We start from the raw sequence: 22,140 nt of genomic DNA on the forward strand, positions 1-22,140 counted from the left end.
TTTTTTTTTTTTTTTTTTTTTTTTTTTTTTTTTTTTCCATTTGTATTTGCTACAGGCTAGGATCTCTGATTTATAAGGAGTACTTGCTTACAACTAGTATGGTATACAAAGTAGAAACTATAGTGTATTTTTTGAAAAGGAAGACATAGAGATTGAGGAAACAGGTGATAATGAGGTTATCTTCCAAGATCCAGACTAGAACAATTGGGAGAAAAGAAACCCAGTTACCATCTGAGGAGCAGATCCTTGTCTACACAGCCTGAATGGCTGCTAATTTCTTTTTGAAAGGCCCTAGAGACTGCCAAGTGGCTGAAATTCACAGAAACATTTGCATGTTGTGCTATCTGCTCTGCAATTACTGGCATTTCTGAAGAACTGTCCTTCCTACTGGGGTTTTGTACAGTTTGTTGTGGTCTGTATCACATCATTTCTCTCAAGAATGGAAAAAAATAATAATAAAAAGAGAAAAAGAAAAACACCTGTGCATTTAAATTACATTTAACAACCACAAAGCAACTTAAATACGTACTTACATATACATAACAGAATCAAAGAGGCAAAACCCAAATTAGTTTATCTTCAAAATCCTTTTTTTTTTTTTTTAGATTATTCAAAATTGCATATGCTTCTATTACTTTTTCCCCCCCTCAAGGCAGTTCAAATACAACTCTCTGTTGTGTAGCCCATCATCACTGCTTTGAAACATTTTTTCCCACAAACCACTTCCTGCAGGATCTATAATGCCAGCAAATGAGGACTTAAAAGCATGGATAAAGACAAAATACTAGGGTAAACAGGAGCTTTTTGGAGGTAAGGTTTTTTAAGCCATCAGTCCTGAGCTCTTTAGTATTTCTTTCTCTCTTTTTACCTAGTTCAAAAGGTGTGGGAAAAAAAAAATCCTATATTTAAATAAATGGGCTGCTTTGGCTGAGGTTCCAAAACACAAAACATCCTCTAATCTTTGCAATATTAGTTAGAATCAGTGGATGAAATCTCCCATGTAAAATCTCCTAAAAGCATTTCTGTGATTAGGACAGCTGACCTGATGTTATCAGAATGCCCTATCCTTACTTTTTATGGGCAGAAAGGTCAGACTAAAAACTGAATAGAAATTGAAATGGTGTAAGCTAGCTTTTTTGACCACAGATGTAAGCTGCATTCATAGGAAGCTGAGGACCTTGTTCTGCAGTGAGATGAATGGGGGGCAGACAGCTGTCTAACAATTCTTGTTAAAACCTACATTGATTTTTCCTAGTTTATACTTGCTACTGCAAATTGTTTAACAACTGTGGAATCTTGGGCAAATTTAAGAAAACAATAAACAAGGAAGTGCTATAAGAATTTCAGCTCAAGCATTTTACATTTTGTAGCCTTGATGTGGTTGTGTGTTGTTGTTATTATTATTATTATTAAATAAGTTTTATACACAAACCTTTTCAATTTTGCATACAGGTTCCTATTTATGCTTAAGGTGTGTTGGGTATCACTGCACAGTCAAATTGCTGGGTCAACCTAATACCAGAATATTGCATTAACATGTCAGTGACTGAACAACACAAGATACATATCTAATCACTAATTTATATCACTAGGGATGTTTTATGTACTGTCATGGTTTTTTTTAAGTAAAATAACTCATCACAAAATGTATTTTAGGAGCAGGATTTTGAGGTGAAACTACACTCAGAAAAAAAAAAAAAAAGAAGAAAAAAAAAAAAAGGAAAAAAAAAGGCCAGAAAGTGTGGCAGTTTGAGTTCCACAACTTGCTTTTGGAAGCAATAGGAAATTGGAGGTGTAGAAAGCAAATCCTGCAGAAGAATGTGCTGTAGACAGCAGTCTGCCAGCAAGGGAGAGCAAGGTGGCACAGAAAGCATCTTTCCATTTTTGTTATTTTCATCTGAGAGAGATTGTAACTACAATAGAAGGAACTGCATACACTTTGGGATACCATCAAGACTTTTCAAAGATTTTTGAAAAATTAGTGAGAGGGATGCTTATGCTGGAACAGAGACAGAGAGCCTTTCCCAGCATTGCTGGCTAGTCTGAGCATTCACCTCAGTACTGACAACAGCAGAGCAGGGAGGTGAACATGAGCCAATTGCTCCAATCAGTGTTCCCTCCCCAGTCTATATGAATTACTATTAATAAAACATGAAATGCCTTCAAGAATAGTGTAGCCAAGAGGTTAGTGTCAAGTTGAAGCTTGTTCATTCTCATAAAAAGAGCTGATTTAGAAGAAATGGCATTTTTCAGCAAGAACTCACTTTACAGAAGACCTCTCAGACAGTTTTATTTTAAACACAACACAGCCTATGAAAATGAAACATGAAGTGATCTTAACAGAAGAATCAAAATTTTTTTCAAAGTTAACTTCAGTGGGTCCAATTCCACTGATATCCATAAATTTCAGGTTAGATCTATGAAACTGATGCTTTACAGTTGCAACCTGTAAAAAAAAACATAGAAAAAAAATATATGGATTTCCTTGTCTCTTATACTAATGTTTTCCTTTAGGCACATCACTTATGCTTGTCTCTTGTTTTCTTTGTTCCTTTTTTTTTTCTTCCTACTTTGCATGTATTATTTTTATATGCAAAATAATCTTATTTTTTATTGAAGACTTTCTGTTACTACATTTATGCAGTTCTTACTTCAGTAACAGATTTCATTACTAGCAACAAATAATATAGCATATATATTTATTTATGTACGCCTTGGCAATGCTCTCTTTGGGCAGACACTGCAAGGGTGGGGCATACATTTGTGAAGGTATGAAGTGAAGGTATACATTTGCTTCTTCTTAGCCTTAACCAGTAGTTGGCCTTTAGATATTCAATTCTCTGCCAGTGCTGTACCTTCACTTCCTTCTCCATTGTCTAAGTCCTCTTACCTATCATCACAGTGAATACTGCTGACTTTGTGATTAAAACCTGACAGAGACAAGCAAAGGCATGTTGTCAATTTTATCTATGTCCGGAAAAGTGTCAGAGAGCATAGAATCACAACCAGAAACGAAGGCCTCCCCAAAGACTGAACTCACACAGCTGGTCTGAGCTTGATTCTGCTCAGAGATCAAAAAGAGATGAAGAAGCCGCCTATTGGCATAAGCATAGAATCGAGGGAGAAGGGGCAGCACAGGGCTGGAGCAAGTTATATGTGGAGACAAGTTATAGTGGGTGTTCAGAAACAAGCTAAGATTTCAATCTTAACAAAAATGTTTTTGGAAGTGATCTGGAATCCTGTAACTTGCATTGACTCTTGCTTTTTTGTCATCTGGATACTTCTCAGCTGTCAGGTATAATCTAATTTCTCCCTAGGAGAGAGATTCTATTTCATCAAAACCAGAAAACCTCTTCTGTAAGTTTTACACAATTCAAAATACTATAAAATGATGTCATCTGAACTATTACTGCAGAGTTGGGGAACCTATACAGAAGTAAAGTCAGCTGGTTTATTTTCTATTATACAAACTTCTTCTTAGTTTTACTTGTGAATTCCAGTCCCAAAAGTGCCAAAATCTAACCCACCTATAACAATATAATTCCCATGAAGTCATTGGTAGTAGCTTAATTTGAGACCCAGGTTCATTTTGTTAGAAAAGTAGTTTCCACATTTTTGATTTACATGGTTTTCTCACTTAAACATCTTCCTTATGGAGGTATTAGGTCTGTGGCTTGTGTTGCACTTCAAAGAAGAAGAGTAATATAGGAATGACTCTCTGTCTTCCACTGCCTCCAAAAATGGAAAAAGAGTGTGAAGACACCAAGGTTCTTCTTCTCAGTCAATTATAAAACATGTGCTTAGCAAGTTTGGACTTGCATGCTTTGTGTTGTAAAACCTGATAATGTGCTAAAAATGTGTGGGAGTGTGACTTTTCTGTCAGTCTCTGTATATGTTTGGGGAGGGGGGGTGCTGATGTGCTGATGGTGGGATAGGGGTAGAGGCAGGGAAGCTTCCTCCCACATACTTGTCTTTACAGTTCTCCAAGGATATGTACAGAGCTGATGAGGCACCAAACTGTATGGAACAAGTGAGAGTGCTTATAACAGATCTGGCAGGAAAGGTGTTGGAAATGTTGGCTTTTTCTCTTCCCCTGTAGTTGCATAGGACCCCCCACATTTCATTTAGCTAGAAATGATGCATGTTGGAAGTATGCAAAACATGAATAAAACTACATTTTTTGTGTGCTGATTCTGATCATGATGGCACTAAAATATACAGGTAGTATCTTCACTCCTCCGCATTCATATGGAGAGATCAGTCACTCTGATGGTCTTAATGCTTGCCTAGCACCAAAGACTGCAAGGCCTGGGACACAGTGAGTGCCTCAAAATGGCAAACATCTCCTTCTGCTCTCCTCACAGGCCCTCATGGCATCCTCTCAGTGCTAAATGCACTCCCTGGGGGACTAAGCAGAGTTTTTGCTTCCCCTTTCTGTTTTGTCAGTTGAAGAGACAAAACAGAACTGAGCTACATTTCCCAGCTCTCTGCAGAGCACTCAATGTATTAAGTATGGAAAATCTGTTTTGTGAAAGGCCATTGGATATCAATGTTTCCATTTGGTTCCACTTGGAACAAATACTCCAGAATTCCTCATGTGGTGGGGGCAGGGGAAGCCAAACAAATAAAAGATAGTTTCCATTACAATGTACAATATGGGTAATTACCTTTACCTCCTACTTAGGCAAAAAGGCATTTAATGTCAAACATTTCATTCTGTAACTAAAACGCAATCATTTTGATATTTGTCAGGGCCCATTTCTGTTTCAGTGAAAGAAATTATGGTTGGAGTGGTCATGATTACAGGAAGCATTTGTGTTTGGATGCCAAATGGCTCCATCAAAGCCTTCCCAATGAGTGCTGGTTATATCACTTGGTAGTCTTGCTTCTGCCCCAGGCAAGAGAGAACAGACTGGCTCAGCAACAATGAAGGGGTGCAAAAACCCATAAAGCTCTTTCAGAGTCGATACAGCAGCATGCACTGGGTGGGGCACAGGAAAGAGTATATACCCACTGCTCTTCACACAAATGATCAGAAGAGCCTCCCCATAAGGTGAAAGAGACAGAGACCTGCCTCTGCTCTGCTCTGTTTGAAGTGTTATAATTAGAGCTGATTTGCTACAAGAAGGTAAGTGTTCTGAATCTAGTTTAAAATTGTATTAGCATACTCCCCGTGGAAACTAGAAAAGGATTTTATGACATAATATTAAAAATCCTTCTCAGGTCTTCCCTGGGAGTGACACCAACTCAAAGGCTCTCGCCAGTCCAAATCAATTTTACTATTTTTATCCATAATTTCTAGAACTACAGTAAAGACATGAGAAATGCTTATTTCCTAAGATGAACTGGAATAGCTCCTAGAGGATTTAATTGGTGATAACTTATGCTGCAAATGCATGCTTGAAACAGTGTTTATAAATATCCCACTTCATGGAAAAAAAGTTATGAGTGGTGATAGAAATTTGTCTGGCAGAAAATAGCATGTTATCTGCCAGCAAGAACGGATTCCCAGTACAATGCAATGCAGTCCCAGCTGTGTTAAAAAGCCATATATTAAGGATAATTAAAATATTATAAATCACCACGCAGAATGGTTTACTCCAGAAGCAGTCTTCTGAGTCAACTGCTACTGAAGCTTGGGAGGAAACTACAGAGGCAAAATAAAAGGTTGAAATCAGAGAAAATAATCCAAATAGTTACTTCTGAGAAGAATTCACTTCTTTAAGCTTATTTCTTAAGAGCACTGATTCTCTCCACTAATAAAAGGACAAAGTCAATGCTTGGGGGTGAACAATGCCATCAAAAGAGCACTTCCAGCCAATTCATAAGCAGTCTAACAAGACTTTAGTATAAAAATCTTAGTCTTCCCACACATTCAAAACCTATCCAGAAAGTCTGCTTACCTACAGTAAGGTCAGTGTAGTGCTATTGATTACCTCCAAGGAGCATGTCCCACAGTAATTTTATTTTATCCCAGTTACTTACTTTTATATACATATATATATACATTTTATATACATATATATGTATGTATGCATAGTTACCAATAAAAGGGAAGTTATCACTAACTGAAACATATTCTCAATGTCTGTCAATAGCTGCTAACAAGACTTAACTATAACTGAACACTGAAAGGGAAAGAAAAAATATCTCATAGCAAGCAACACTTTTGCAGGACACTTGATATACAATATTATGCACTATAAACTACAGTCAAAAAGAAAAAAAAATCAGCTTGATGACATATACCGCATCTGGGTCATGGGCAACTTGACAGTGTTTTCGCCTTGAGCCATGACCATGTCAGCTTTAATGTGACATTTAATATATTTAACCATAAACATATGACACATCCTTAGAAATCCTTATTGTCTAAATAGCCTATTTTTACATGCATAATTGCCAACAACAGTAAATAAAATTAAGCATGAAGTGACATTTTTAAAGACCTTATCAGTTTTGTCCTGTGGCATTAGTCTAGCATATGCTATAGAGCACGAGCCACATCCTGGATATATATATATATATATATATATATATATATATATATAATCCTGCACATTGACATTTTATCTAAGATTCAATGCTAATAGTAACAAGAAATATGAACTTTACATGGAACTGAGCTGTCCGCTTGTGTTTTCAAGACCTTTGGACAACAACATAAAGTCCCTGTAACTGACTGCAGTAATTATGACAAGGACCAGGGCAATTTACCTTGGAAGGTGTGAATAACTGCATCCAATGTTATTGCCCAGTGCATACAAGTACCTGAGTAGCACATCTGGTGATGCTTAAATCTCTGGTGTTCTATAATCAACAGCTTCGTGTGAGGCACCTTTTAAGTTGATTAATTCTTTACACTTGGAGACTCAATAAGCTTCTCTGAAGAGAATGGAATATATTTATCTTCCAGTTTACAATGACATTGCTTCTAAATTTAGAGCTCAACATGAATCTTCCAGGGCATCAAGATTCACACTGTATTGATAAAAGATGTAATTGTTATGTATTTGCCAAAATTCAGCTAAATTAATGTTCAAAATTAAGGAAAGAGACCATGAAATTGAATAGGAGATACATTTTAGTTTTGGCTTTTATCTGAATTTTTAAGCACTTATTTGCAACTCTCAGAACCTGTTAGGATTGAACTGCTTGAACTTTGTCAGCTCTGTGACTGAGGTTACGCAGCTTAATTACCCTTTTTAAGAAGACTGATAATTTTGGAAGCAGTCAGAAAGTACAAAGACATATTTCAACAAGGTGAACTGGACTTCAGGACTTGGTGAAGGAAGAGGAATAGGGCCCTCCTCAATTTCTTGCTAAGCTGAGCTGTTTCATTATTGGAATGACAGATGTTTGTGCCAGCAAAGGCTACTTCTTTTTAATCAAAAACATACTTGGTCATATAGTTTGAGCTTTAAATAAATAACAAAAGTATATGGTAGGACGAGTCTATGTATGCCTCTATATGGGGAAGTTACCTAGTGTACATCTATGACAGATGTTTTTGTAATGTGTGCCAGTCTTTTGCTATGACGCAGACATCATAGATAAATGGATAGCAAGAAAAAAATCACTCTTGCCATCCTTATGTCTGTGGTATTGTCTGTAGTAAAAATGGAGTGCTACAGCAGTCTTTATTGTCACAAAACCTATAAATCTTGCCTGTGTGATAGAAGAGCAGAATGTTGCACATTGCAATAGCAGATCAGGTGGTGACAGTGCTAACATACATTTTCAAGAATTTCTCTTTGTGTGGTTTGGAGTTTCGTCTTGCTAAAAATTCGTTGCTTGAAATACCTTACACAGGTGAGTTCACAAACAATTATTTATATGTTGTCCTGCCCAAACTGCATCTGTTGTTGCAGAACTTATTTTTACTTTTAGTGACTAGAAGCTTTGTAGCATTTCTCCCTGCCCCGTGTAAATTAAGGGAATTTAGCTGATGGCCAGCTGATGATCACTTTATTCACAGACTAGTTTGCTCTTTGCTCTTTCTCCTCTTCACTTTGGCAGTGTCTCACAAGTCCAGCTTTGCAAAGAAGACAGCAGAAGCTATGTTTCTTATTTATTCACATTTTTTTAAACTACTATCTGCATTCTGCATTCATCTTGAACTTGTGTTTAGAGATTTTGGAGAAAACTCCATAGGCATGTTTTGAAAAAATAAAATCTAGCCGGAACAAGTGCTGAGCTTTTTGAAGGAGTAAAGGTAAAATGCTGCAAAAAGGCCATAGAAGAGGCCAGGTTTGGTACAGTGTCAGCTGATGAAAAGATTTTTTGGTGGAATAAAGAGAATAATATTTCATTAGGTAACTATATTTCCTTTGCTACTCTTAAACTAGTTGACTGAATAATTGTGTTACACTTCAAGGCTGCAATCATATCAGTACTGTATAAATACTATTGCTCAAAAAGTACCTGGTATGTTTTACAGTACTGAAGTGATTGTGCTCTGAAGTTTGGTTTACCTTTTTGACCTAATGATGAAGTGTATAGTTAAGTTTTGAATAATATAAAAACAGAAGTTTCTCAGTCACAGCTTTGTGCTAAAATTGGCTTTAACTAAAAAGAACTGAGACTTATATGGTGTGATGTCTTCATAGTGTTTGTGTTAAGAGAAACAAGTATGGAAAATGAGACTATCTGATCTAACTGAACCAAAACAATGCAGACTTTAATCTTTTTCAGAAGAATTTACAACTTTCCAAACTAGCTAAAAATTAAGTCCTAGAAATTGATTTTATTTTTTATTTTTTTAGTTACATGATATGTATTACCTACAAATATGAAAACTGATACATGACTTAATAATACTTAATAATACTTAATAATACTTATATGCTGGGAACATGGGAACAGTTATTTTCCAGAGTAAATGATACTGTTATTAGTAGCAGTAGTCTCCCATGCTACAATAGTAGGATATATGCTATCAATTATTTCTGTTTTCTTCATTGGTATTTTCTGGATGTTTCTTTGTAAAAGGTCTCTATTGTCAGCTAGCAAGTTCTGGGTGGCGTGGTAAAATCATGAACTGTTTGAATGTGCTGAGAGGTACAATGAGTTACCAGGATTTTAGAAAGAATCTGCTAAAACAAGAACCCCAGTCATGCTAGGACTTTAAATGTGAGCAGTAAAAACTGGAGCTGAGCAAAATGATTCCTCCAATTACATATATACAAATATATAGTAAAATATACTATATAATATAATATAAATGCATATAATATAATATATATAGTAAAAGTATATAATAAAGAATATAGAAGTATATAATAGTAAAATATATTATATATATGTAAAAGAACACAGAGAATTGAAAATCTATGACAAGATCAAAAGATAATAACTGAAAAAATGAGACATTTTCAAAAAGAATAGAAAGAGTTTAGGCCTTTCACAAGAATAAAAATTGATGAATTAAAAGGAGAATTAGATGGATATGTTTATACAGTGGGAAAGATGTTTAGTTGCTGGACAATTGATGTTCAAAGGAAGTCTATATGGAACAAAGAGAAAAAAGAAAAAAAAAAAAAGACATAAGCAGACAAATTTATGTACTCCCAGATTAAGAAGGTATCCCAGGAGTACAGCAGATGCTCGGGAGCACAGTTAACCACTGGACTGACTAACAACTGAAGGCTGGGATGCATTGCTCCTAGAGCTCCTAGTGCAGCTCCTCTGTCAGCACTGTGGCCGCCTCCAGGCTGACAAGGAGTTCTAGCCTAGCGCAGCAGGAAATGTTTCAAAGCTGCTATCTGAAGAATGGAAAATTAGGCTCCCTGGTCTTCCCATCCATACCGTGCTGAGCTTCAGCTCCCCAGGTTTACAGTGAGGGTAATGATGTTTGCATGGAAATATAAATAAAAGGTTGGAAATTGTACTTGCATCTCCATTACAGTATATACATGCCTGTGAGCTAGCACTAGGTTTTGTATAAGGTTTTCTGTCAGCTTACAAGAACATTTCCAGGTTTTATTATACACCCATAATTTCTTAATTCTTGATTTATAACAGAGATTGTGTATATACTTATAACTCTCATCTACATTTCAATTATTTTCATCTACGTTGCCTAATTTCCTTTGTCCATAAATTTTTAAATTTTCCACAAAATGTTTGTTTTTGCATCTGTAACTACATGTTCAAGAAAGAAACAATAAGATCCTTTGCTTTTCAGAGGTAACATAATTTATTACATCATCTCTCTTTGTTGTACGTCTCTTCCCATGACTATATTAATCCATTTTAAACTGTTGATCTTATCAAGCTAAAACAAATTAACATAAACAGTAGAACAACAGATTTCAAATGTGGGATTAATTTAATGTAAATTTCAGTTTTATTTGCAATGTCTTGGTATTTTGTCATCCTTGTGTAGCCACAGGTTTTTGTATTTCAATCTGGAAACCTTTGGCTGCATAACATCTTGATCCTTTAGAAGAGGACTTCAGTGTCGTTTGACAGTTTGTTCTAGTTTAAAATTAAGTGAGATTATTACTTTTTTTTTTCTATAATAGTTTTTCTTTTTTTTGAATACTAAGAGCCACTGAAAAAATAACATATTTTTACCAGAAGCCCTTTCTGACATAAATACTATGTTTTCAATAAAACCTGAGGAAATACATTTTATGGGACAAAATGGTCTTAATGGAAATGCTCTCAAGGGAAGACAGTACCCCAACCAGTTTTAAAAATGGAACACTTTTGTCAAAATAGAAACTTAGACCTGGAGGAAAGTAAGGTTGATAGCTTTTACTTTAAGCAGTTGGAGCTATAAGTATGTGTAAAGTATGTATATTACATAGTTTGCATTTCCTTGCCATAGTAATTTTTGTCAGTGTGCAACATATCCATAACTTCTCATCTTTATTGATGGTCATTGTGGAGAATGATGCCATGAGGTCAATTTCTGGTTAAAAAGACAAAAATAACTTTCAACATACCTACCACACAGTAGTCATTGAACTGTATAAAACTTTGTATAAGCCCACACTCTGCCAGTAATAAAGAATGAGGAAATTAAAGAGATTTTTTAAAATTCCCAAACCTTAGTATAAGAAAACATTAATGTCTTAGTTTGATTCTTGTAATCTCCCCACATCTTCCTTCTTTGCTGAAAATCACAGTTTTCTTACTCTCCAGCTGCTCTGTCCCCACACCACACTGCCTCTGAAGACCATCTAATTGGCTAGCTGGATTTTACTACATCAGCATCCTTTCTCCATTTGTTCGGCTACATGAAGATACTATTTGCCCTGTTTTTTCTACTTTTCTGTCTTTTTTTCTGTTATCTTTCTTTTACAGAAAAAGAAAAAAAAGTAACTTGTCAAGGATAATCCAGAGTGAATAAATTAACAAGTCAGCATTAACAAATTGCCCCAGACCGGTTGTAAGCAGGCACCGTAGTGTGCCTGAACAGTGCACAGTGAGAGGGGCACCTGGTGTCGCCTCAAAGCCTCATTTCAAAGATGTCTTTGGCTTGGTGTTGCCAGCCCAACACACCCAAACTGAGCCACTGGTGAGATGCTGCTGGTCCCTGCAATCAGGGGGCTCACAGACAGCAGAGAGTAGTATTTCTCCTTCATTGCCACAGAAACATCCCACAGGAGGTAACTCTGAAATAAAAGTTTTTAATTTTTTTTTAAATCAATATCAGTTCAATTCAAAGGGAAAGTCTTATTTGGACTGACACAATCTCCCTAATTGTGTGCATGTTTCCTTGCCTATACTGAGATGTTATTTGGTCTTCTCTGTTCCTCAGTGTAACCTGGTTTCTGTGAAAATAAAAGAGAAGTCAGACAACATTCACTGTTCAAAGATATATACTCGTATACAAATATATGTGACTTTTTATACCTAGAACTATACATTTATGGGATATTTTGTAGGTTTAAATACAGTCAGACTGGAGTTATTTTCTCTACTCTGTGTTACTTTTAAATTAGTTAAAAACAAAATATTTGTAGCTCTGTGCACTTTAAATTCCTCCATCACCTTTGTTTATATCCATATTCTGTAGCCATCCATAATTGCAACCAATAATTCAACCTATTTACCCTTTTGTTTGGCTCAGTTTGATAACTTTACATTATGGGGACAACATCAAGGAAATTAAGTAATTTTGTTATTTCATTTGTATAATTGAATTTGTCTGAACCATAGCTGAACCGGAATCCAAAGTTCGGTAGGGAGGATTAATATGTGCTTGCAGATTTAGCGTGGGAAGGAATATTTTTTTTCATCATAGGTTAATTTTATACCAATACCACTGGACAAAGATGACTGTCATAAAAGGAAAGATCATGGAAACCTGAGCCTGCAGCTACCCAAAGGATGGGAGTTGAAGCAGCTGTTTGCACAGGAAAAAGGTAATGTGAGCTGATGCTGAGGGGAAACACAGGATGCTGCTTTCTCAGAGGGACAGGAACAGACCTTCTGGGAAGGAGAAACCCTTTTGCACATCTCCAGCCTACATGTTGCCCTCACATAGGACCCAAACAACAAGTGTAGTGGCAGGGATGCAGCTTTCCTAGTGACAACCCTACAGCCAGGGTGTGCAAGCAGGGACCGTGCCCAATGTGAAGCAAGCTGGAGGATTAACTTTGATGGCAACACCAACTAGAGGTCTGTGCTCAGGGCGAGCAGCCTGCTGTGGCCACTGTAATTTACCTTTGTCAGATGTTCACATGGTTCTTGAGAGCAGAGAATAATTGTTTCATCCTAGACATGTTATCACACATTCCTGGGCCAATGTCAATTAGGTCTGAAATGAAGTATCTTGGATCAGTGAAGGCAAAACTTTTCAGTGTCTGGTGCTAGCTCAATTTGTTTTAAGAAGCACTGTAGCTCGCTGTCCCTAACGCCCACCCAAAGCTGTCAGTGCAAAACTTGGCATTGGTTCAAACACTCTGAGATCATTGGCTTAGACAACGGAAAGGCTCTTTGTAATTTGAGTTGACCATTGAATGTGGATTATATAGTCCTGCTAGCCTGGCTGCCATTGTTCTGCTAAAGGAATATTTTTCTCATGCAGAGAATTTAGCTCAAAAGAAATATTTGATGTCTACTGCATTTCTTTTCCCATCTGTGGAGGATAGGAAAGCTCTTAAACTACCCAAATCAGTTCCCTAATTCTCTACATCCAATTTTCAGCACAAGGGTGACATGTTTCTCTTTCTTCAGAATAATGTGCTTAATGCTCTACAGAAGCTTATATGGGATATTTTCTATTCATGAAAGTTTCTCACTAACCCTCACTAGTCTGAGATTATTTTATGCCTTTAAGGATGACAGTTCTCATTCATTCCAAAATTACTTCTAGTTGACAGTCACCTTTAAAAAAATTGAGGGCTGGTTTAAGAGATTAGATTTACAGACAGTATTGCGAAAGACACTTCAATGGGAAGCCTGTTGCATTGCCTAGCAGTTGATCTTTGTATCTGAGTTCCAATTATTTGTTTATCTGTTCTGAGGTCTTGTTTGTCCTTTTTGTTTTGTTTTGTTTTTAATGTAGACATACACTAAGCTTGATTCTGTCATTCAGTGTTTGGGGGGGGGGGGGGTGAGAGGGAGCTTTATGGCTTATCTATTTATGCATACTTACTATTTTGGTTCCTTGTCCTCTAAATCTATGTAGAATATTTACATGACTGTTCTAGTTGCATTTTTCACTGCTGAACCATTCACCTAAAAGCGGGATGTGAATGCAGGGGGTGTTGGTTAAATGCTGTCCTTTTCCCTACAGTGAAAGAAAGGCAAGGTAAATGGATTCGATAATTCTGCTCATTGAATGTGTGCCATTCCAGGGTAGGGTAAGTACAGGGAGACACATAGTGAGACTTGCCTGCAACTATCTAGAAAGTAGACTTTGAAGATGTTCAGACTGCTACTGAACAACACATGAACAGGGGCAATAGTGTCAGAAAAAAACAGAGCACAGTCCCTATATTTTAAGAAAAGTAGGAAGTGTTGGCTCAGGTATAAGTCTATTTATTGTCATTCCACATGATCTGTGCAACATACTTCTCCACCTCCTTTCCATCCCTGTACTTCTCTTGTCTCTATTTGGCTTTCACCTTAACTTTCAATATGCCATATATAAGTTTCATGACAACTTATTTATTCAGGTGTGTGACTTTGTCCCTGTCCATTCACTCCACTTATAAACTTACTGTGAAAGAAATGATCAGACATGAGACATGACAAAGCCTAACCACAAAGAGCAATCTAGGAGTTCTTCAACAGCTGTTGCTGCTCTGAAATTTGTTGTAAGAGCAATGTTACAAATGAGCTTCTGACACTTCATTAGAAGAAAACATCACCTGGACCCTGCTGCCTGATGGTTCAATGCCATCACAGCAAGAAGTGTCCAATCAAAATCTGAGGAATAGGGCTTCAGAGGATACTGGTATGCTGGTTAGTCTGTTGTGTATTCTTTGCTGAGCTACAATACAGATTTTTGGTATTAGCTCAGTTGAGGGGTGGGGTTAAATGTATATTCATTGCTCTGTTGTAACTTTAGACAGCCATATGAACGAAGCTTGTTGCTGTTTCTTTTGTGAAGCACAAAGACAAAACACTTGCCTTCCTAAAAAAAGAACTGAGTGAACATCTAATGCCTTTCCCACAGATATCCTGTGAGGAACTAGGAAATCAAATTGAGCTGATTTACCGCTCTTTGTTGTGATACTCAAAACACAGTTTTTTTTTTTTTTAAAAAAGGCAACTATTGCCCAAAGTGGTAGGAGAGCCAATATTTTAGAGATAGTTAACGCAATACAAACATTCCACACACAGTTGATTAAATGAAAAGCAACACTAAATAACACTCTATCTATAGTACATATTTCATTCATTGCGCAGACCTGGCCTGAGGCTTGTTTAAAAAAGCACCAGATGTTTCTCCAAGAAATGTATTTGTCTTTGTGTGATGACAGATGCTCTTTGAAATCACAAAGTATGTAATAGCAGAGTTTGCCATTTGAAATCAGGAAATTCAATTTGTTTCCTCAGAGGCAGAACTGAAGGGCAAAATCCAGTAAGAATTGCTGTATAAACTAATGCTTTTTAACATTATGTACTCTTCTTGCTACTTTGAACCTTATTTCCAACACTGTTCCCAGACAGAAATGGGAAAATCAGCTTATAAATACAAGAGACCTCTGCCAGTGGGATTCTTTCCTCTGTACTTTCCCAGTATGCTGTTTTTCTTAAGCACAAGTTTACCTTTTGTATTAGTCACATCACATGGTCCTGCAGACTGAGCTTTAAATAAGTTAATCAAAAGGCCCGTGGGAGGAAAATGTACTCAGTATGAGCTAATTAAATAAATGAAATTTCTAAATACCATGTAGCATATCCTCACAGTAATTCTCACATTGTAATGAATTCAAATAATGCAATGCAACAAAATACAGTTACATGCTTAAATTTGGTAGCAGAATGGATTTCTTTAAGAAAGTAAAAAATAAAAGACATAAAAAGTCACTAAGATGAGCACAGCACATGAATTCATAGCTATTAATAATCCAGAGAAAGCAATGAGCAAGAAGAAACAGGAGGTTTGACTGAAAATAAGATTTCCACCGAACCTACATCAAAACTGTGGAGAGAAAGCCTAAATTTGCTCCATTTTGGCTTCCATTACAAATCCAGAGGTTCTGCCTCTTTTGTGGTAAGTTTGTTGAGGTCCAAAACCTGGAAGATTTCATATATCCTTAGATCATTAGCATGGGATAAAAAACCCATGTAAAACACAGTGGTCCGGGCAAAAGCTAAAGATAAGTTTCAGGTCATGAGTCCTTAAGAAGAGAAAACAGTGGTTTGAAAACTGTCTCATAATGTATATATCCTGTAACATGTCTGAATATGCAGGATGTAATTCCTCTCACATTGAAAGCAGAAGAGTTGTTTCAGGCTATAGTGATTTAAATTGAAAGTACTTTGAAGTGTGTAAGTTTAAGAAAGTTTTTTACTTTGTTTAATCTTTCAGTGGTCTCAGTGCTAAGCATTTGTTTTGGAATAAGCTCTGAAAAACTGTAATGCTTGTATGAAAACCTTCAAATTTCCTTTGCTAAGAAATACTGTAATGCTTAGATGAAAACTTTTCAAACTCCTTTTGCTTGTAAGATATTTGGCATCCTGTGGCTAGAAATAGCACAGAAAAACATTTCTTGAAGTATCCTAACTTTTGTACTTCAAGTTTGGCATAAGCTAATGTGTTTGCATTAAAAATATGATTTTTGTATCACAGTCCAGCTCTATTAATCTGTAGCAATATAAAATATTCATAATTCTCTAATAATAAAACATATTATGGATTTTTCCATTGCTTTGAATGGACACAGAAAAGGTACACCTAATCCTTTTCTCACTTGTATGACTGGGTGGGTCAATGACAATAGCCAGGAAGAGGGGAAATTCAGGGCCAAGACTTGTTCACACAGGAAACCTAGTGTGAATAAACTAAGACATACAGTACTGTGCCCCTGGAAAAGGCAGTCCTGCCCTCCTGCTCCTCTCCACCTCTGCCTGCCTGGTGCCAACATCAACATGTGTATGGCCACATGCTAAAGTAGATCCAGAAACTGATCTGGGTAGAAACTGAGATGTCAAATAAGAGGTTTTTGGCTAGAGCAGTGACAGCATTAGGCTGTGATGGGTGAGGAGGGAACAGGAGGGCTCTTGTCCTCAGACACTGTATTGAGGTATGATTATCCCTATCTTTTGATTATAGAGGAGGTCTTGGCAAAATGGTTTCTTAACTTGGGTGCTCTACCTAGCTTCTTGCCTCCCTTTTGTTTTCTTCCAAACTCCTGCCAACATGTGCTGAAGACACAGCAGAACACCTGGCTTTCAAATGGTCACAGTGAAGATGAAGTCAGAAGCAGCTGCTGAGCTCTATATCGGACTTCTGTTTAACAGTATGCTAACTTCCCTACCTTGAAAACACTCTAGAGAGAAAAAAAAAACTCATTGCAATCCTGCACTGTAAAAATTGGGTATTTCAGTTAAGTTGACTGGGTTTATATAAGTGCAGAATGAGTATTAAAGAAGTCAGAATTTGACTCACAGATTCATATTGCAGAGCCAGTGTTGGGGAATTCCAGAATATAACACTTCTCCAGATTTTATAATGCATACAAATTCTGGTACATTTATGCCTATTTCCAGTAACTGCCTGCTCATTATTGAAAGAAACATGCAGTTAGTTAAATTATTTTAGGAAGTAATTATTGCATTCTTAACCCTGTAGTAACTGGTACACGGAAAACCTGTCACTTCTGAACATCATAAATTTCATGTCTACAAGACTTCCATTAGTTTATGAACTCTTCCTTCATTTTTTAATTATTGGCAGATCTTTCACAATAAAATTAAAATCCTCAAAATAGATAATGTATTTTTTTACCTCCTCTTTCGTCATAACTTAGAAATATGTCCTGACAACTCATATGGTCTTATGTGGCATATTGGCTTTGATTACACTGTTTCTCTTACCAGGTAATATGCTTCTGGAAGAGGCATTTAGAATACAAAGAGTCACATGAGTATGTGGATGAGTCTTGGTGGAACTGGGGTCTTAAAAGTCACATTTTTTACAATGTGTTGCGTTTTCAGCATTTGCTTTTTCCAAATGTATATACAAAATCAGAGATCAAGTTCCTGTATGTCAGACTTGAATTCCATAATGAATTCATTTTTAGTGCCCTAGTCATTAAGTCAGGGCTTGAATTCCACAACCAAGACAATTCAGCCAGTGGTTGTTTTGGGGCCAACCTACCTCTCATCCTAGATCACATAACCTCTGCTTGTTCCTAGCAAGCCTATACACTGCAATTAGGTTCATCTCATTAAAGCATCAGAAAATGATGCTGTTAAATTAAGTGGTTTGTTTGCTGCTGTTTTAGTTTTCTGAAATGGTATGGCACAGGGTCTGGTGTAATCACTTGTCAAAGGGCTGGCAGAGGGGGTGTGTGTGGTGGCCAGTAGCCTGGTTGTCCAAGGCCGTGGTGGAGCAATAGCGGTCACCAGATGAATTTGAAGTCTGAGATGCCTCTAGAGCCTGTGGGGAGATGTGGGCTCTTCCAGATGTTAATTTTGGTCAAGTAACTGACAAATCTTTACCTCTCCATTGACTGTGGCATGAAAATTAAATGCCTTATGAAGTCTGTGTGAGTACCACTTCCTTGTGTCTAACTACTAGCTCACCCAAGAAGCAGGGAGGTGTGCATGAAATTCCTACCAGGTATCATTGAGGACTGTTTTAAAGGCTCCTCTGTGAAAATTTTCCTTGAAAAGTCCTGCTGCCAAATTCAGAGGGACTGGACATCGGTACAGCTTATGAAGTTTTCTGAAGTTAATGGCTAAGAGCAGAGTTTTGAACCCTGTGGAATCTCTGAGAAATGTGAAATGTAATGTCAATGCAGACAGATAATTTTGTGCTTAATGATAGACACATACTTGCACCTCTGTCTGAACTGCAGCTTCAGTAAAAAGCATTTTTTAAAATTTCTTCAAGTTTCCCATAACCACTTTAAGACTTCAGTTCATCCCATGCCATCAATAAGACTGAGTATTTTTTTTTATTTTTTTTTTTTCCAGAAGGAGTCATTCTGGTTCATAAAGTCCTTTCTCCTACCAGAAAATAGAGTTCCTTTCATTAGTTTATTTTCCTCCACATCTCCAAGACATTTTCTATGAATTTAGTTTTATCCTTGAAGGTTCCAAAATGTGTTGCATTTAAATTATTTTATTCTTTTAATACTATATTTAAGGCAATTCCATGCTCTCATAGGAACCAGCACAGAGGGGCCATCAGCATAGAACAAATACACATAAAATTGTTACCAAATGTTTTTAGTATATACTTTTCAATAGAAGAGAAACAAAAAACATGCATAGTCTGACTTCTCAACATGGCCACTTAATTACTTACTTAACAAACATCAAATAATAAAATGCAAATGAATTCCTTCAAGATTTTGAATTCTTCTAGCTGAAAGGTACAGAAGATTTTCAGTTAGTGGGTGGTCTAAGAAATTGCCTTTTGTTCAACAAATTTTCTTGAGATGTGAATAGGTCTGTGTTCTACTAAATGAATCAGTGCAACAGTGATATATTATCAGGCAATTCACAAGGCAAATGGGTGGGGATGATGGGAGAAAACATGAATGAACATCTTTTTGTAAAATATTGACTACTGAAAGTAGGGGCTACTGGTAATGAGCTCCAGACATACTGCTGTAGGAGCGATAAGAACAGGAAATGCTTTGGGCAACATTGTTCTGCAAAAATAGCCCTTTTAAAATGCAACATGGCTGGCCTGTCTTTAGCAGCATAACTGTTGAAAGGATTGCATTAAGTGAATTGTACGATAGATGACTTGACATGCAGGGCTCCTCCTTGATTCAGATTCTACATTATGGATCATGTTTAGCTCTGGAACTGGAACAGCAGACTCTTTCAACAGATAACATGAAGAAGTTCAGCTAGTCGTCTCTGTAGCTCCCTGTTATCTAGCACTAATGAAAAGATTACAAATATCAGCTTATTTTCATTTGACGGGAAAGGCTCTGGGTATTTTTTTTCAGCCATGAAAGAAGAGTCTGACACAATCTGGGAAAGCACTGGCATTCAAACAAGTATTCTTCTGAAACCAGACTGTTATATAAGATTCACTGGGTGCCATTGCCAATTTACTGAAAGCAATTTTTTGATATTACACATCATTTCGATGATGTTGTAAAGACACTGAAAATTGGAATATTGCTACCTCTTGTTCTAAAGACTTTATTAGTTTGGGAACGTCAGATTCCAAACAATGCAATTATTCATCATTAACTTTTTTTCCACTCTTCCCTCTGGAATAAACTCCTTTTTAGGCCAAGCTTGTTGGGAAACTTCAAATGAGGGAGAGAGCAACCAGACAGTAAACAAAGGCAGAAGTTTGGTTGTCATGGATGTATTTTTAATGCATGTCCCAAAAGCATTGCTCATCCAAAGGTGTGCAGGTGTGTAAGCATGACTGTAGCTTATACAATACAATAATTATGTAGATCTAAGGACTTTGCTATTGGTAGAGGAAAAAAATCAACATTTTCAGTTAGCAGTCCACAATTTAGGTACAGAAAATTCATAGCAGATGTTCTTTGCAAAGACTTGGTTTGTTGGAGAAAGATAAGACTTTTGGATATGTATTTCTACAAAATACACACCAGCACCTTTTCAAGGCATTTATTTGCTGCTTGGATACAAAAGAGAATTTATTTATTTTTTCTCATAGACCAGATACTTTAGTTGAAAGAGACATTTAATTAGTTACTTGAATGACTCCTTGCAAAAGAATCTACTTATATAACTTCTTGTTCTTCTTTAAACAATCTTAGTTTTACAGCCTAGCTACCAACATGTTAGGTTTTTCTGAAGGGAATTCTCAAGCAGTCAGAAGTGAGGCACATGGTTTCCACACTTTTCTGACTACAACTGTAAGCAGAAATTGTTTTATGAAACCATCCTTTAACTGTAGGCTACAGGTATACAAAGTTATTACGGTAACTAACCTATTGAAAACATTATTTTTGACTGAAAAATGGAAATAAAATAGCTTGCTGATAAATTAAATAAATCTTGTAGTAAATAACATTATGTAAACATGGAAAACACCATCTTTAGAAGTTCCAACGATTTAAAAAGCATGAAGAGTATATTATTCCAACAAAACGGGATGCAGGAGGGACAAGGAGGTTACATGGCTGAGGTAAGGTTATTCTTCACTTCTCACATGCCATCTGAAGCCCATGTAATCAGAAACCCATTGGCTTGAAAGTGTCCAAGTTCTTATAAGTCATTTTATATCATATGTAAGAACACTGTAATGGATATCTCTGTGATATTTTTGTTGAATAATTTTCTCTCAAGAAAGCAGCACATGCATTTTGAACTTGTGAAGATAAAATTTTCAGGCACCTTTAGAAAACAGATGTGTCTAATCTATAAATAGTACAGTCTAGCAAACTATACTTATATTCTGACTTGAGGATTTGTCTTCTGGTCCTAAGCAATGTGTACATTTATGTATTTGTTAAATGGGAATGGGATGAAGCTTGACATTGCCATTTATTTATTTATTTATCTATTTATCTATTTATTTATTTATTTCCTATTTATTATGTTTCTGGTGCCAGCTTGGTCTTTTCAGCATATCCCATCTGAAGGCTGGATGTCTCCCGTTGGCCCATTATTATAAGCCCTGGCCTTGTCTGTCAGACACTCAAGGATGTTTAAAATTATACCAAATGCCTATATTTAAGTACCTGAAACCTTCTTGATGTATTTGGTGATCTAGGTGACTAACAGGATATTGTGAATCAATTTTGATGCCTGGATCTACAGAAATTGACTCAGTCTTTGCAGCAGTGTTCAACATTTTGAATGATTCAATTTTAAAGCCTTATGGAAGGAATTTTAAGACACCACAGAGAGTTTAACAGTCCTCATATTCAGTTTAAGTTTTGAGTAGAACAGAACACAAACTACAATTGCAGTTAGAAAACCATTTTTTTCTCCATTCTGACTCTTTGTTAATGAAAAAGTAAAAGGGAAGTAATTTTCTTCTCTAAAATCAATAATCTATTACTCTGATGAAAATTGTGTTCAGCTACCAGGCAGTTGCAATAATTGCGGAATCTGTTATGTAGTTTTCTACTAATTAGTGAACAATATTCCATAAAAGCAATTGTGTGTGAACTCATTCCTTTAAAAACACAACCCTCAGTGGGAGCTGACTTCCTTACTCTCCTTTGAAAATTCCATCCCTGGTATTTATTATTATATTAGTAAGCAGTTATTATTCAAAATTTGTTACTGGCTAATTACATTAATTGGAGAAGGCAGATAAGGAGGAAACCTCATGATTGACTAATTACAGTAAATAGTATGCATGTAATGTTAATGGTGGGGATACAGTGACTTCTGCAAGAAACTCCAGTTAAGAGCTGCAGAGGGTCCAGAAATAGGTAATTTCTTCTTATGTAGACATATACCATGTTCAAAGAACTTTCAATTTTTCGTATGATTGCACTTGCATTTTGTCTCAGGCTGTTCACTGCTAACTCATAGAATCATAGAATG

The 22,140-nt window shown here is 36.4% G+C and overlaps 1 long non-coding RNA gene across 1 annotated transcript in view; it reads left to right on the plus strand.

Annotated features, from left to right (window-relative positions):
- LOC118162378 overlaps positions 1-22,140 on the plus strand; it is a 59,477-nt gene that overhangs the window by 31,599 nt on the left and 5,738 nt on the right. The window contains exon 2 of the long non-coding RNA XR_004748428.1: positions 12,257-12,377. This is a non-coding gene — a long non-coding RNA (uncharacterized LOC118162378). The remainder of the gene's footprint in view (positions 1-12,256; positions 12,378-22,140) is intronic.

Source organism: Oxyura jamaicensis, chromosome 2 (genome assembly GCF_011077185.1).
Source record: "Oxyura jamaicensis isolate SHBP4307 breed ruddy duck chromosome 2, BPBGC_Ojam_1.0, whole genome shotgun sequence".
NCBI lineage: Eukaryota > Metazoa > Chordata > Aves > Anseriformes > Anatidae > Oxyura > Oxyura jamaicensis.